At 43.3% G+C, this 18,732-nt stretch overlaps 1 pseudogene; it reads right to left on the bottom strand.

Moving 5' to 3' along the window:
- Positions 1 to 2,547: 2,547 nt before the first annotated feature.
- Positions 2,548 to 2,681, bottom strand: LOC138499010 (U2 spliceosomal RNA; annotated as a pseudogene).
- Between the last annotated feature and the right edge of the window lie 16,051 nt (positions 2,682 to 18,732).

The raw sequence follows: 18,732 nt of genomic DNA, 5'->3' as shown, positions 1-18,732 counted from the left end.
AGTGGCAGGGGGGATGGCCGGTTGAGGCTGCATGCTCTGGTCTGTTACCGCTGGTTCCGGGGTCCTGGCTGCTGAGGGTGGATTTCTTCCTCTGTTCACGTGCAGCGGTGGTTGATGGCATTGGGGCAAGCTCGCCCTCACTTTCTGGTGAGGTGCCTGTGGGGGACAGTGCAGCAGCCCATTAATGTGTGGCAACCAATGTGCAATGCATCAAACTTGGTACATTCATAGTCATGTGCATCATCATGCTCACAGTGTAGGCAGTGGCTTGCTGCACACATGAGTCGGGGTGGAGCTGTGCAGGGACGTTTTGCTGTGTGGCCATGGATTGAGCTATGCATGTTGGGTGTGGTACTGGTGTGTTCTGGCATGGGTGGCATGTCCATGCTCCCATGGCTCATGGACATGTGTAGTCTGCCTGTGATGGGGAAGTGGTATGCTAGTGTACGTAGAGGCAATAATGTGTGTCTGCGTGAACGGGAATGGGGGGTGGCATGTTGGTGACTGGTGGCAATGATGCATGCATCTTGGACTGAGGTCAATTGGACCATGTGATGGCATGGCACAGAGGGCATGTTGTGGTAAGTGATGGATTTCTGCACATGCTGATGGTGGTTCTGTGTGCATTGCAGGGGACATGTGAGGTGTGTCTGTAGGGTTTGTTGCCAATCTTCCTGGTAGGGGTATGTTTACGTGCAATGGTCTAGTTGGTGTGTGGCAGGGTGGCAGATATTTGGTGGCACTTACTTGTCATACGGAAAGCAAAATTGACATTGGGGGCACATATCCAGGTTTTGGGATGTTGATCATGGTCACTCACCAGCATCTCCAGATGTTGATGCTCCATGCTGCGCATCTCTGACCCTCTCAATGCTGTCCATGTTGATTATTGACGCACATCTTTCCTCCCATGGCTGCAATTTCAAGGGTGTATGTGGTCCGCTTCCTGTGGCCTGCTGTTCTGTGGCTGTGCTCTGCTGCAAGGAGGTTCCTTACGCGGAGCCGCAAATCATCCCACCTTTTTCTGCAGTCTTTAACGGCCCTGAGTGTTGTGCCCAATGCTGACACTTTGGAGGCCACTTCGGTACATATGGCCTTTTTCCTGATCTGGGCTGGCCTGCGCAAGTCTCCTCCAAACACTTCATCGGCATTCTCGACAAGAGTGCCCGCAAGCATATTTAGTTCAGGCTCGCTGAACCGTGGTTTTCTGCGATTAACAGTCCCACTTGTCCCTGACATGGTCTTCTATGGGCCTTGGTACTCTGCAGCTCTTTTCCACTCCTGTCGGTCAAGGATTGCAATGGATTGTGTTTTTAAAGATGGCCGCCGGAGCATTTCCCGTTCCGGCGCAAAGATATTGCTTCCGGTACTGGCACTTCCGTCGTGGGTGCCACTATGTGGGGTTTGGAGGGCGTTAACGGTCCATTTTCTCCAGGCACACTGACTCGGAATCAAATGTTGATTCCGGCAGCAGTGCTTAACGGACTTGGTAGCAGCGGCATGCCAGTAAATTTGGTTATTTACCGCAAAACTCGTAATGAGGGCCCATGTATTAGAAAAATAGAACTTATCTTTGACATGATACTGACACATTTCAATCGCTGTATATTACTATAAGTTCGGAAAGCATCTGAAAACAAACATTACCAATACAATAACACAAGAAATTATGCACAAGTTGCTCAAAACAGACATTTGGCCCTATACATAATAAAAGGCCCCCATATCAAATCCCTGATCCTTAACAAGTCTAGTTGGAGAGAATTCATCCTCATCTAGTTCATAACATAACCTAAACATTGAGATCACTATACTTAACATTATGAAATTACATTGCTGCAATTAACAGAGAACCACCATTGCAGAATCCCTATGTAGGTTGATTATGACTATAAAAATACAGATAATTCATGGCCTGTGTTTAAACCTGTGTACACAGTTCGATACTTGCAAATTCACTGAGCTTCTAATTGTCTCAAAAGTAATTGGGGATTGCCCCCTCTTTGTGACAATGTAACCTTAGCCATTCCTACAAAACAAATGTCTCTTTTGTCATCCATTTGATGCATACATTGCCAATGTATGGCCAAAGGGAACTTTTCCTGTTGGTTACCAATAGTATGCAGATGTTCTCTAATCCTGATCTTGAGTGGTCTAATGGTGCTACCAATATAAAACACTCCACACACAGATAAGACAGTACACCACATATTTGCAATTACACATGATACATGATTCAACATTGAACTTGCCCATACTATCAAAACGTACAGTTTTAGTTTCCAAAGCATGGGGACACATCAAACAAAGTCCACATTTGGTGAATCCTTTATTTTGAAGCAAGTGTAACCAATTCTCACTCCTGTTTAAATTACAAATTAAAAAGGGACATATAATATTCCTAAGTGTCCGTGCTTTACTAAATGTGATACTTGGCATGTGATCTGTGTATTTGAACAAGTCTTTTTTTTATTATTATTTTTTTTATTATTTATTTATTTTTTCTTTCTCCTAAATCTGTATATCATTCAACTGGGGGCCACTGACAAAACGGTGCCTAACTACTGGGCCCAGGCAAACCCTGGGTAAACTGCAAGACAACTTCAGGAACTCATAGAGATCCCTAAAAAATTCCCAAACGGGTACTACACTTGATCTTAGCCAAAAGGCCGAGAAGCGATCTTTGAACAAGTCTTCATCTAATTGTAGAAAATGCCATTGTCTCTTGAGCACTGTATGAAATGTATGACTGTCCACATTGTATCGGGTAATCAGTCTCAATTTGTTTGATTGGTTATTGGTTGCTCTTGTTTTAGGAGTCAAAAAATAAACTCTCTCCATCTTGCTAACTTGTTGGACCGCCTTATCTAGTACACGTTTGTGATAACCTCTAGATGCAAATCGTTGGCTGATAAGGTCACAATCTAGTGTGAAAGTTAGTGTACATGCATAACTCAATTATATATATATATATACAATAGTGGGGCAATAGGATCATGTGTTTCCTTTATGCTTTGCACTATAAGCCTGAGCAAATTGATAGCACCAATACATTTGATTTAGAGTTGCCTGGACAGCAGCGGGCGGTTGCAGCTGCCGTGGTTTCTGCTGCTTACACACCCTGGGAAAGTTCCACAAATTAAAGGGGGGTGCATCATCCAGTTGGAGTTGATGGTGCCGGTGGGGGGATGGGTCCAAGCATTAACAAGTCCAAGCTTAAACCTGAACCAGAATCTGATTGGTCTGGTATGTTACTCGGGGGTTGTGGCGTAAACAGACTCCCCAGAACAGTTGTAGATATGTTTTGGGGGTGGGAAGGAAAGTGGGAAGAGATGGGGTGGTGTGAAAAGGTTAAACTTTGTGAAAATACTGTTGATGTTGCAAGTAATTTTATGAGCAATACGTGTGTACAGATTACATTTGTTGGCAGAGTGTTTTGTAAATGGCAACAAAGGGTCCCAATGCTAGAGGGCTGCAAATCATGCTCATGATCTGGAATGTCTAGGGCCTTAACAACCCGGATAAGGCAAGGAAAGCAAGTGCATATGTGTCAAGACATGGCCCACCGATCCTGATGTTACAGGAGACACATGCTCTGCAGAAAGTAAACACCTCCTTTGCCCACAATTTGGGGTCCTCTGAGATATTACACAGAATACTCCACACAGGCAAGAGGTGTCCTCACTCTAGTCTAGCCCTCAGTGGGTTTCTGGTTTACTAGAAGCAAGGTCGACCATTTGGTATGGTAGGTACTAGTGTGGGGTGAGGTAGCTGGGCATCCAACAGTATTGGTCAATACCTACGGACCTAATCTGGATGATCTTGAATTCTACCAGACAATTATTGACATGATGATCCCACTGTTGACACTGACATGCCGCAGACAAGTGCACATACAGAGTGCACGTACATGGAAATACAGGCATGCACATACCGGTAACAATGCCCAAAAGGTTGCCGTTAACGCTGGCATCGCAGGACTGGCATTAACAGGAACATGGAGTGCAGAAACCTGCGACAGGTGGCCACAAACAACACAGGTGGAGACCACACCAATCCAGGCACAGAATAAAGGCAGCACACCCATGCACCACACCCCTCCCAAAGCAAAAATGCTGGAGCAGGAGTACATGCATGAGCAGCTACTGTATGAGGAGGCAGTGAGCCAGGCCATGCAGCAAATGCGCAGGAGGAGAAGGAGGGTGAGAAGGGGACAGCTCATACCCAATGTGCAGGCCATTGTGTCCTGCAGGCTGCCACCAATTCCCCGGCAACGGGCCAGCCCATTCAACCATTCAACACCATGTACCTCCTGGACAGGGACACCATCACCACATTAGTGGACCCCATACACAATGAACTTGTGAGCGTCATCAACATCCGGACAGCCATTCCTCCTGCTGAAGGTAGTGTGTGTGCTCCACTTCTTGGAAACAGGAACCTATCAGCACAAAGTGGGCCAACTACACGGGATATCACAACCCTGCTTTTCCCTTGTGCTCACCCAGGTACTCAAAGCACTCCTCAAACATGTACGTGAACACATATGCATGCCATAGACTGCAGCAGAGGTCAAAGTGACCAAAGTTGCATTCCATGCAATAGCAGGCATGCCCAATGTCATTGGTGCACTAGACTGTACACATGTTGAGCTGGTGGTTCGGCATGTCGTGGAGGTGGTGTACCGCAACAGAAAGCAGTACCATTCGCTAAATGTACAGATGGTGTGTTATGCCAGCCACATAATACACTGATGTGCAAGATACCCAGGCTCCATACACAACGCAATGGTCCTGCGGAACTCCACACTGCCCTGCTACATGGATCGACATGCCAGACCTCATACATGGCTGTTGGGTGAGCCTGACCACAGGGCCATATGTGTTGATGTTTGGGTTGGGGGCTATGTTGCCAGCATTGGGAACCTGCCTGTTGGGTGGCCCATGTGGGGTAATGATTGGGGGGGAGAGGCTGCTTTGTTGCCAGTACTGGGAACCTTCCTGCTGGGTGGACCATGTGGGGTAATGATTGGGGGGGGGGTTTGTTGCCAGCACTGGAAACCTGCCTCCTGGGTGGGCCACGTGGGGTGCACACTGCATGAATGAATGCACCGTGAACCCTGTCGAAACACATAGACACAACCAGGAAGGGAAAGAAGTGTAGAGGGAGTGGGTAGGCCAAAGGAACCCACAGTCCGAAGTGGAAGTGGACCTACCTACCACAGCCTTCCCAACATACCATGAACACACACATGAGGTTGCAAGCCCCGTATCCCTATGAGGAGACACTGCATATGTGTGATTCCACCCTGTGAATGCAGACTCCTCTCACATTGTCAACTGATACCTTGAAGGTGAAGCCACAGAGTCTGACATTAATTGTGCCTGTGCAGGTGCCCATTCCATGTGCCATGTGTCAGTGACTGCAGCAACCAACCCAACGAAGTAGCAAGCCTATGTACATCTTGTAGGAAACAGATGATGAGAATCAGCACGCATTGTCGTGTCATCAATTGTCTCTGTCCATCATTGTGGTCAACATTGAACCTGCGTGTGACAACATTTAATGAACCAAATCATCACAGGTACCCTTTCTCTGGCTCACATGCAGGTGATGCCGGTATACACTCATGGGCTGACTGATGACTCCAATCAGGCGTCCACGCAACAGACATGAAGTGGCCTACAATTGCTCCCATGCACGGACTCGCGTGACTATCGAACATACATTTAGACAGCTGAAGAGCCGGTTACGCTGCCTTAGCAGGTCTGGGGGTGCCCTTATCTATGGTACCGAGCGGGTGGGGCGAATTGTGATGGTTTGTGCAATGTTGCACAACATGTGCATCCGTCGTAATGTACCCCTGCCCCCAGACATGTACATGATGCCACCGGAGGATAATGATGATGATGAAGGAATGCCTCAGCAATACCAAGGCCATGATGGAAAGGCCACATGACAAGCATTGGTTGCAAATTATTTTTGATGTAATCATGGAGACATGGGAATGGGCATGGGTCATACTGGGTGATGGCACTGTGCATCATAAAATAACCTACACACGCAAGTAAGAATGCCCAGGCAAATGTTTCTTTGCAACACCAGTGTATTGATGTCTGCTGAAATATGTACACTATAACATTGTTTCAACATACACATCTATCCCCTTGTGAACGTACACACTCCCAAAACACCGACGTGCCCACAACCAATGCCCCAACACACCCGCCCCCAGTAACCCAGATCCAACACCACCCACCCCACAAAGCCCAAACCCAAGTACACTGTTGCCTCCACCATTACCCCACTCAAGCCTGGAATATTCTGCCCCTCTCCTTGCGTGATACTATCGACCACCTTGCTTTCCGCCGTAAACTAAAAACTACTTCATGGTAGCATGTCTTGCCTATTGTCAGGTTATCTCTGGGCTCCCTTTTCCTTTTTTTCCCCAATTTCCTATGTTATGCTTTATTTCTATTGGAATTGATTGGTCCAAACCTTAACCTTCTTTATATGAGAGGGAGAATGTCCCAATCCAGCATGGTGGAAATGAAGCAGGAATCTGATTGGTCTTGATGGAGCAGCAAGATGATTGGGAGACAAAGGGACAAAAGAGTTGCTGCTAGCTTCTAAACTGCTTTTCGTTGTCCATCTTACACAGGAAGGTCCTGTTTATATTGTGCCTTGAGGGTTAGGCCCTAATGAACCCATTAAAACTTTGATTTGGCAGACACAGAAACAGGTTTGCTGAACGGACTTCATGGGACAAGACAAGCTGTCTATTTGGTGGGAGCGCTGCGCTCTAAATTCATTCGGAGGAGCGACTATCTGTGTAAATTCCCAAGACTGGTCAAGGAACTGTTTTCTTTTCAAGAGTCACATTTTGTTTTTTCTAGTTAGTTTAGGTATGTAGTAGTATGTTGGTAATCCTATCTGGGAAGGACTATTGAATCCAGTACTGCGTTGTATCAGGAAGCCAAGTTCAAATTATCTGTTGTATTCACGCAGGTTAAAGTTGTTTATTACGCAAATGCGTTTAAGTTCTTATCTTTTGAGATTTCCATAAGTACTTGTTCATGTAGAGTAATGTCCTAGTGTAAGCAAGAGTGAATCTAATGTTCAGTTAATACGTGGTGGCAAGAGCAGTTTGAATTTTTCAACCGCTGCTGGCACGTGCCTGTCAAGTAAAGCTAATGTTGTCTGAGCATGCGCGCGGGTGCAGCGTTTGCTTTTGGTATCACTTGCACGCATGCTCATTTAATAAGTGTATCTCCATGAGCAGCGGGAACGTAGTTGATGAAGACACTACTTCCGTTTAGATTTACTGTGTTAGACTGTTTGGGAAGCAGACGCGATGGCGAGGAAATCCTACTTGTGGTCTCAGCCGCCCGCCCGCATGCTTAAGAGGCTAGTGTCTCTCTTTTAAATATATGACAAGGTGATCAGTATTAAACTGAGTCAATTTATCTAAAACAAAAGATTCATATGAATGTTCTGAATATGCTCTGTGTTTAGGAAAAAATATGTTAAACGGTTGAAAGTGTAATTTATTGCAATCAGCACACTGATGTGAAACACTGATCAGAAGGAGTCACTGGGGTGACACTATTCAGCAAGAGAGAGTGAATTTAAACTTTTATTTCATATTAACTAAGCATTGACTGTTTCAAAGCTTGAAGACCTCATTAGATACAGTGAAATCTATGATCTTGGAACGTGAACTTTTGGAATGCAAGGCCATTTGGAAAGTGAACGTTGCTTTCCAACTTCCTTGATAGAGACACTCATTCTTCTCGTGAACTCTATTTCCCTGGCTAGGGAAATATTTCCAGAAATCAACTCTAGAACTTTTATGAACCTCGTTCTTTCTGTAGTTATAATGCTCTTTCTTCGGTGTGAGCTGTTACCTAGGAGTTTCTTCATTCAAAGAATCATGCAGGAAACTTTCTAGTCAGGCCTTCCAGCTCTTCAGGGAGGCACAGCAGGTATTCAACCTTTCAAGGGGGGAATAGAGAGAAAACTCTGGTAGAAATGAAATAATATTTCGTATGTGTTTATCCCTCTGCAGGTGCTCAGACTATTGAAGAGAGAGTGACCTGTGTCTTTCTTATTTTCTCCACGTCTCCTTTCCCTCTCGGTTGTTGAGACAGTTGCTGTTACCCTCAGTAGTTGTCTACACATCTCTGGGGGACTGTAGGGCTCAGCAGCTCCTGCGGACAAGGATTCAGGACCGGACACCTCCTCAGCGTCAAGATGTCTCGGGGGGGGGGGGGGAATGTGCGCTTTACACAAATACCTTTAACATAACATGTGGTTCAGGCTCCTGCAAACGGGTAAGTCTCTGTGAGCTCCGCCCAGGGGCTCCCCTGGGTTGATGTGCTTGGCCTAGCACTATCAGAATTCACCAGAGGCATGATGATATGCCGTTGTCCGGCAATAGCTGTGACCAGAAAAGTGATGGATTCAGCCATTGAGGACATGACTTCATTCCCCTCACGCACTCTTCGGCCAGTTGGCAAACGGCCTCAGTCGCCCGGCCTAGCATGTGAGAAGTGTTGCGTGTGTGGTCCTGCATTGTCTGCCTGCTTAGCTCGGCTTTAGTGAGGTAACAGCTTACAAAGGCAGGCAAGCCTCCTGCTGCTCATCCATCCGGGTGAGACGGCCCTCAATATCACGGATGTGGCGGAGTCCTGGCAGTGGCATGGGTGGTGAGCTGCAGGGGCATGATGGACTAAATACAGGCTCCTCATCCTGGGGTACATTGCCATTGGTTTCGGGTCCAGTGGCCTCTATGGTGCTGTGTGCCCTTGAATCAGACATTGGACTTCCCATGTTTGGCAGATGGGTGGGTGTTGATGAGTCCTGAAGGTCAGGCATGACTGGGGATAGTGGCTCTGCAGGCATGCTCAGGGCTGAGGAATGCAGGTCTCCAGGCATGTTCATGTCTGGTGACCCCGTTTCAACAACTCGAGGCGCTGGCTTCATGACAGGTATTCTTGGATGACATGCCAGGTTGGCCACTGTTGCTGTTTTAGCTGAAGATGATTGATGGAAGGTGTTCTGGACTTCCTCTTCTGGCTGGCAGGTGTATGGTAGTGGCAGGGGGGATGGCCGGTTGAGGCTGTATGCTCCAGTCTGTTGCCGCTGGTTCCAGGGTCCTGGCAGCTGGGGGTGGATGTCTTCCTCCGTTCACGTGCAGCGGTGGTTGATGGCATTGGGGGCAAGCTCGCCCTCACTTTCTGGTGAGGTGCCTGTGGGGGACAGTGCAGCAGCCTATTACTGTTGTGTGGCAATCCATGTGCAATGCATCAAACTTGGTACATTCATAGTCATGTGCATCACATTGCTCACGATGTACGCATGGGCTTGCTGCACACATGGGTGGGGGTGGAGCTGTGCAGGGACTTTTTGCTGTGTGGTCATGGATTGAGCTATGCATGTTGGGTGTGGTACTGGTGTGTTCTGGCACGGGTGGCATGTCCATGCTCCCATGGCTCATGGACATGTGTAGTCTGCCTGTGATGGGGAAGTGGTATGCTAGTGTACGTAGAGGCAATGATGTTGTGTCTCTGGGAATGGGAATGGAGGGTGGCATGTTGGTGACTGGTGGCAATGATGCATGCATCTTGGACTGAGGTCAATTGGACCATGTGATGTCATGGCACAGAGGGCATGTTGTGGTCAGTGATGGATTTCTGCACGTGCTGATGGTGGTTCTGTGTGCATTGCAGGGGACATGTGAGGTATGTCTGTAGGGTTTGTTGCCAGTCTTCCTGGTAGTGGTATGTTTACGTGCAATGGTCTAGTTGGTGTGTGGCAGGGAGGCAGATATTTGGTGGCACTTACTTGTCATACGGAAAGCAAAATTGACATTGGGGGCACATATCCAGGTTTTGGGATGTTGACCATGGTCACTCACCAGCATCTCCAGATGTTGATGCTCCGTGCTGCGCATCTCCGACCCCCTCAATGCTGTCCATGTTGATTATTGATGCACATCTTTCCTCCCATGAATGCAATTTCAAGGGTGTATGTGGTACGCCTCCTGTGGCCTGCTGTTCTGTGGCTGTGCTCTGCTGCAAGGAGGTTCCTTACGTTGAGCCGCAAATCATCCCACCTTTTTCTGCAGTCTTTAACGGTCCTGAGTGTTGTGCCCAATGCTGACACTTTGGATGCCACTTCGATCCATATGGCCTTTTTCCTGATCTGGGCTGGCCTGCGCAAGTCTCCTCCAAACACTTCATCGGCATTCTCGACAAGGGTGTCCGCAAGCATATTTAGTTCACGCTCGCTGAACCGTGGTTTTCTGCGATGAACAGTCCCACTTGTCCCTGACATGGTCTTCTACGGGCCTTGGTACTCTGCAGCTCTATTTCCACTCCTGTCGGTCGAGAATTGCAATGGATTCTGTTTTTAAAGATGGCCGCCGGAGCATTTCCCGTTCCAGCGCAAAGATATTGCTTCCGGTACTGGCTCTTCCGTCGTGGGTGCCACTATGTGGGGTTTGGAGGGCGTTAACGGTCTGCCGGTGCTACCATTACCGGCATGCCGTTTTCTCTAGGCACACTGACTCGGAATCAAATGTTGATTCCGGCAGCAGTGCTTAACGGACTTGATAGCAACGGCATGCCAGTAAATTTGGTTATTTACCGCAAAACTCGTAATGAGGGCCCATGTATTAGAAAAATAGAACTTATCTTTGACATGATACTGACACGTGTCAATCGCTGTATATTACTATAAGTTCGGAAAGCATCTAAAAACAAACATTACCAATACAATAACACTGAAAATTATGCACAGGTTGCTCAAAACAGACATTTGGCCCTATACATAATAAAAGGCCCCCATATCAAATCCCTGATCCTTAACAAGTCTAGTTGGAGAGAATTCATCCTCATCTAGTTCATAACATAACCTAAACGGGGGCGTGGCTAAGCGCCGTGGAAGATGGCCGCCTGACTGCGCTACTCCGCCTCATAAATACTCTAACAAAGCATTAGGTATACATTTACAGAAATAAACTTACCTTTCCTTCAGCGTTACATCCCGCGACGTGGCTGGATACTGAACCGGGTGATTTTCGCCGCTCCGTACAGCAGTAAGAGCCGCTCTGCCAGCCGCACCGCACACCAAACGAAGACTCCGTGACAGCGTGGGAGGTACGCCGCCCCACATGAGGAGAAGCTTGGCATCGCGCTTCACGTGACGCACAGGACTGGGCCTAACATCACGGGTGCCTAAGAAGACGCTGCCACCTGGTGGGCAAAAAAAAAAAAAAAAAAAATGTTTAAAGAAACTTTAAAGCTAACCAAGGATTGCTGAGGACAGACGGACATTAAAAAGGAGGAACTAATTAAAAAGAAATAAAAAGGTGAGGAGAGGAGGAGAAAGGGAATGTACAAAGGGGAGAAGGAAATAAGTGGAGGTGTACAGTCTGTAAACTATCACAACAGTAATCTCTATATTCTGCCAAAATCACCTCAAAAACCCTGAACTGTAAGCGCCAAGGTCTTCATTATCGTACCCCAACCCCCAATCTCCTCACCCTCATAACTATACAGGCAGACTACACTCCTCTTCATACTAGTCATTTCACTAAAGAATTGCTTTTGGACTCCGTTATTTTACCATCTATACTGGCAAGCCTTTTTCAAAAGTGTAAAGTTCTGTAGTATACGCCTTATTGTTCTTCTGTGTTTCCATTTTGGTCTCTTTATATAAGAGTAACATAGTACAAACAATATGGAGGTAATAATTGTATACTATAGGCCGTCATAGATCATACTTATAAAGAGGACTTGCTCAACGCCATCAAATCAACAAACCCATCTATCCTTTTATAATAAGAAAGTAACACAAAGGATTGCAAACTATCCACTGAGCTGACATATTCAAACTCATCTACAATTCTTCGCAGCAGTCAATGCTCTAATTAGAAGGTTCACTTTACTATTTCCAATTATGGCAGCAAATAAAGCTAACCAAAAAAATGCATCCTCTGCTAAAGACACCACCTCCCCCACAACAAATCTGAAAAGACCCAAAAGTGAATCACCAACCCAACTAGGAATTTCTGATCCTGCCATTGAAGCCATCCTAGCGGAAATTAGGGCACTTAAACCTTTCATTGAAAATACCAACACTAAGTTGCAGCAACTAGACGAAAGGTGGATGGGTGTTAATAACAGAGTGGACGAAGTGGAGAAAAGAGTTGGTGTTCTCGAAGATATATCCCCTAAAGTAGCACAGTTAGAAAAATCTATTAAAGACCTCCAAAGGCATAACGAAGACTTGGAAAATCGCAGCAGGCGCAATAATCTACGCATTTCAGGTTTAACTGAAGGAGCTGAGGGATCCGACCCTATTATCTTCCTACAAAAATTCCTGCCAGCTATTCTACATCTGCCCGTGGACACAAAACTCAACATACAACGTGCTCACAGAATAGGTCAACCCTCAGTTTCCTCCACATCTCGTCAGCTGCCTAGAACACTGATACTCTACCTATTGGAATATTCGCAATTACAACTCATTGTTTCAACAGCAAGGGAACGTAAATCTCTCATCTGGCATGGTAGCAAGATATATATTTCGCAGGATGTGCCCAGAAGCACAGCTCAGAGAAGAAAGGTTTTTCTATCCTTCCGCCCAGCTCTAAAACAACTAAATATCCGATATGGCCTATACCATCCATGCTCCTTTAAGATAACACATGAAGGTCGCACAGCTATATTCGATGATCCAGCTGATTTGAGATCTTTCATACAATCCTTAAAATGTGATGGCATGGACACCTCCAATCCGCCGAGTACCTCAACATCAACTACTACCTGAGGTCTTGTTTTCAATTCTTTATAAATGTGTTTGATTATACTGTATGTTTATACTAGCAATTACCTAATGCAGTTATAACCCAATTACTCTAACAATATGGGGTGGGTACCGTTCAGGTGTCCCTCTACTACTGTTGGTCGCTCTTTTCCTTTTTGGCGACCCAGTTGGCGTTACCTATCCCCAATATCTCTTTTCTCCTGAATCCTTATCCTATGTCCTGTTTGATCTCTATATCCATTTGTATTTCATTGCCTGAATTATCCCAAAATGTGATCAGACCCCTTTCTCCCCTTCCTGACCCTCAATGTTCCATCCCTTTGTATCACTGCCTGGGTATATATGTTTTTAACAACATTACTAAAGATCTGGTTCTACTATCATATTACAGCCATAGGTTGCTTGTTTATCATTATATATCTGATTAAATGACCTTCAAGTGTATAACCTGGAATATCAAAGGATGTAAAAATCCTATTAAAAGATGCAAAGTAATATCTCATTTAAACAAATTTAAACCAACGGTAGCATGCCTACAAGAAACTCACCTATCTAACAAAGAATCTATGAAACTCAAATCTCTTTGGGTTAAAGAGGTTATTTCCAGTCCGGCAATTTCCAAGAAAAATGGAGTGGCTATACTAATTAGTAAAAAACAACCCTACAAAATCCTTGATCAAGATGCAGATACAAATGGCAGATGGGTCTGGGTAAAACTTTTAATTGACTCTACACAAGTATCTATTCTTAACATCTATGGTCCCACTCTACCAGATCCCCCCTTCTGGACTGCAATCAAACAAATGATACTCAAAAATAACTTCATCAATCTAATAATGTGCGGAGATGTCAATCAGGTCCTTGATCCTTTTTTAGACCGAAAATCCAGCTGCATGTTCATTCCAAATAAATCTCATAAATCTTTCACTAAATGCCTAGCGGAAACAGGATTAATTGACACCTGGAGACTATCCCACCCCACACAACTAGACTATACCTTCCATTCACCCCCACATAACACACTATCACGATTGGATTATATTTTTGCAACCAAAACCCTATCTGGATCCATTATTGACTCTAAAATCGCTAATATTATCATTTCAGATCACGCACCGGTTATCACTTCCTTCAGCCTTGCTGAGACGAACAAAACCGCTACTAGATGGAAACTCAATAACTTCCTTCTAAATGATCCACAGTTTAATCAATCAGTTCAAGCCTTCATTCAACAATACTTTGCCAACAATCTTGATGATGATACCTCGGTTGTCAATAATTGGGATGCATTCAAAGCCGCCATGAGAGGTCACATAATGGCCCTCTCCGGTAGGAACAAAAAACTTAGGAAAAAACATCTAGATGACCTTTACTCGAAACTCACCCTTGCAGAACAAATCTATTATGCAGACACTAACTCAACAAACTTACGACAAGTAATAAAACTACGTTTTGAAATTAACAAAGAAATAACAGATCTTGCAGCAGGAACCATACTCAAATATAAAACAAAGATATACCAAACCTCAAACAAAGCGGGCAAAATGCTGGCTTCTTATTTAAAAACTAAAAAAGAAAGAGTTCAAATATCACATATCAAAGACACTCAAGGTATATCTCATCACCGTCCTGACACAATACTTGAATGCTTCAGAAAATTTTATGCTGATTTATACACTCCAGAAAGTTCCATTCCAAAAAATGAAATTGATTCTTTTTTTAAAAACATCAGTCGTACTTCATACCCTAGATCAGACCTTTCTTACCTTGATAGAGATATTTCCTCCTCAGAGATCACTAAAGCCATCCACAACCTGGGCAAAGGCAAGGCACCCGGCCCAGATGGATTATCAACTGAATTCTACATCCATTTATCCCAAATATTAACACCTAAACTCAAAACACTTTTTTCATACTTTATATCGCAAAAATCCACCTCGGGATCATTTTCAGAAGCTCTACTTATCATTTTCCCTAAACCTGACAAAGACCCTTCCCTCCCCAGTAACTATCGACCCATTTCTCTTATCAACATAGAAAGCAAAATATTTGCTAAAATACTTGCTAATAGAATTGAATCTTCCCTCCCAAACTTGATTAAAGCAGATCAAACAGGTTATGTAAAAGGACGAAATATATCCTCAAATGCTAGACTCCTACTGAATGCCATTAGCCTAGTAGCCAAGGAAAAAAAAAATGGACAAGAATATGCTGCCATCGCTTTGGACGCGGAAAAAGCTTTCGACCGTGTAGATTGGAATTTCATGTTCCAATCCCTACGCTGGCACGGATTTGGTGAAAAATTTATCTCACTGGTAAAACATCTATATTCAGCCCCCAAATCCGCTATATATTTAAATGGACAAACCTCTTCATTCTTCACCTTACTCAGAGGCACAAGGCAAGGTTGCCCCTTCTCACCATTATTATATATTCTCTCACTCAAACCGTTGCTGGAATCAATAAGATTAAACAAAAATATCCCAGGGATTCAAGTAGGCACCTCAACAACCAAAATCGCTGCTTACGCCGACGATATTCTTATCCTAATCAAAAACCCTAAATTCCATATACCTAACCTCTTAGACACTCTATCTCAATTTGGTCATGTATCAGGATATAAACTTAACAGACAAAAATCAGAAATTATGCCATTAAATCCCTATTGCCTTAAACATGACATTAAACCTTTTGGCCTCAAATGGTGTAGTGGATCCATCAAATATTTAGGACTTCGTTTTGCCCCTACAATTCAAGAAACCATCAAACTCAATACTAAAACACTATTGGACACCCTGAAAGACCTTACATCCAAATGGTCCCCTCTGTACCTCTCCTGGTGGGGGCGGTTGGATACTATCAAAATGATGCTGTCCCCTATTGTACTTTACTATCTTCAGCTTCTTTCCGTTCCATTACCCCTTTCCTTTTTCAAATCTATATATTCCATACTACTAAATTTTCTTTGGGGAATAGGAAAAAGCAGAAGAATAGCGCTAACTAAACTCAAAGCACCTTATGAAAAGGGTGGTGTTAAATTCCCTGACTTTAAGCTATACCACTCTGCATTTCTCATAAAACAATCTCGCCAATGGTTCACAGACCCCGAATCTGCAGATATCCCTATATGGTGTACAATAGAGAAACATATAGTTCACCCACTGGATATTACTGACCATATATACATTTTTAAGTACTCTTCTAAGAACACTTCGGAACCTATTAAAGCATCCGTTTCAGCTCTACAATCCTTTCTCTTCCCCCATACCAAAAACCCCAATAAATATCTATCCCCTTTACTATGGCATAATAAGAATATTGTCATCAATAAAAAGATCCTCAATCGTAAAGCATGGATTGGAAAGGGAATTAGATTCATCCAACACATCATAGACGGTCCTTCAATTCTCTCCTTCCAACACCTCTCTACCTTATTCACCATACCCAACACTGACTTTCAGTTTTACAATAAGTTAATCAACTCCTGCCTTGATGCACTAGATCATTTCTCCTATGAGATTCTTTCTCCAGACGCCTTAAGACTACTACTGCTAACCATGACAGGTGAGGTCAAAGCCTCAAAAATATATAATATGCTAACCTCAACATTTAATATTTGTCCTATTCGTCACAAATGGGAATTTGACTTAGGATATAAGTTTGAGGACCATATATGGCTCCGCCTGTTTTCTAAAATCAAACATGTATCGGTCTCAGCTAACATTACACAACACTACTATTTCTTTATACATAGAGCTTTCATTACTCCGGCTAAATTAGCGAAGACTAACCCGAACCATGACGCTAAATGTTGGTCGTGTGGCCTGTCTCCTGCCACTTATATGCATATGTTCTTTGAATGTTCATATATTGTCAAATTTTGGTTCGATATTTGGAAATGTATTCAGCGCATCTTCTCTATAAATGTTCCGTTTTCCCCTTTAAGCATATTCTTAGGAAGCGTAGCCATTACAACACATATTCCACCGGACTCTACTAGATTATATGACCTACTCATATGTATTGCGTTAAAATGTATTAGAGCAAACTGGAAAGACTTTCAATCACTCTCTACCAGAGCATGGTGGAATGCTTTATGTCAAACTCACAAATTGGAAATGTGCATGGCTAAAAATCTTAATACAATCACTAAATACAACGCTAAATGGCACTATTTCACATGTTATCTCAACTGTTTCAATGCAACCGCTCATGGCTCCTGAAGAAACACTCCCATGCTTACTTTACTAATTGAATGATTATATTTATATAAAAATGATTGTTTTTAATTATCACTGTAATAGAAGAATCAGTTATATGCAATAATCTGTTATACCCATCTTCCCCCCCCTTCAACCTCGCTCCCTTCTGTATCTGGTATGTTAGCTGTCTGTTTCCCTGTTTTGTCTCCCCATCTCTCCACTCATATTTCCATATCAGTTACTCATTGCAGAGATGTATTATATTAATCCAGGTTTCATCAGCACTATCTACAATTTCTAATCCTTACTTGTACAATTTAATGCATCAAATTTTCTATATCTTCAATATGGTTATATCCTCTTTGGTTTAAAATGGTTATCTCTGTTCATTCTTGATGTTTACCAGATCTACTCAGAGTCTGTAATGTGCTAACACATGTAACAATATCTGTATCTTGAATAATAAAAAAATTATTAAAATAAAAAAAAAAACATAACCTAAACATTAAGATCACTATACTTAACATTATGAAATTACATTGGTGCAATTAACAGAAAACCACCATTGCTGCATCCCTATGTAGGTTGGTTATGACTATAGAAATAGAGATAATTCATGGCCTGTGTTTAAACCTGTGTACACAGTTCGATACTTGCAAATTCACTGAGCTTCTAATTGTCTCAAAAGTAATTGGGGATTGCCCCCTCTTTGTGACAATGTAACCTTAGCCATTCCTACAAAACAAATGTCTCTTTTGTCATCCATTTGATGCATACATTGCCAATGTATGGCCAAATGGTACTTTTCCTGTTGGTGACCAATAGTATACAAATGTTCTCTAATCCTGATCTTGAGTGGTCTAATGGTGCTACCAATATAAAACATTCCACACACACAGATAAGACAGTAGACCACATATTTGGAATTACACATGATAAATGTTTCAACATTGACCTTGCCCATACTATCAAAATATACAGTTTTAGTTTCCAAAGCATGGGGACACATCAAACAAAGTCCACATTTGGTGAATCCTTTATTTTGAAGCAAGTGTAACCAATTCTTACTCCTGTTGTAATTACAAATTAAAAAGGGACATGTAATATTCCTAAGTGTCCGTGCTTTACTAAATGTGATACTTGGCATGTGATCTGTATATTTGAACAAGTCTTGATCTAATTGTAGAAAATGCCATTGTCTCTTGAGCACTGTATGCAATGTATGACTGTCCGCATTGTATCGGGTAATCAGTCTCAATTTGTTTGATTGGTTATTGGTTGCTCTTGTTTTAGGAGTAAAAAAAAACTCTCTCCATCTTGCTAACTTGTTCGCCCGCCTTATCTAGTACACGTTTGTGATAACCTCTAGATGCAAATCTTTGGCTGATAAGGTCACAATCTAGTGTGCAAGTTAGTGTACATGCATAACTCAATTATATATTATATATATATATATATATATATATATATATATATATATATATATATATATATATATATATATATATATATATATATATACAATAGTGGGGCAATAGGATCATGTGTTTCCTTGATGTTTTGCACTATAAGCCTGAGCAAATTGATAGCACCAATATATTTGATTTAGAGTTGCCTGGACAGCAGCGGGCGGTTTTAGCTGCCCTGGTCTCTGCAGTTTACACACCCCGGGAAAGTTCCACGAATTAAAGGGGGG

The sequence above is a fragment of the Ambystoma mexicanum genome, chromosome 5q, assembly GCF_040938575.1.
Source record: "Ambystoma mexicanum isolate Mex_15411 chromosome 5q, UKY_AmexF1_1, whole genome shotgun sequence".
Taxonomy (NCBI): Eukaryota; Metazoa; Chordata; class Amphibia; order Caudata; family Ambystomatidae; genus Ambystoma; species Ambystoma mexicanum.
The sequence above is the reverse complement of the archived record's forward strand: the minus strand, read 5'-3'. Positions and strand labels throughout refer to the sequence as shown.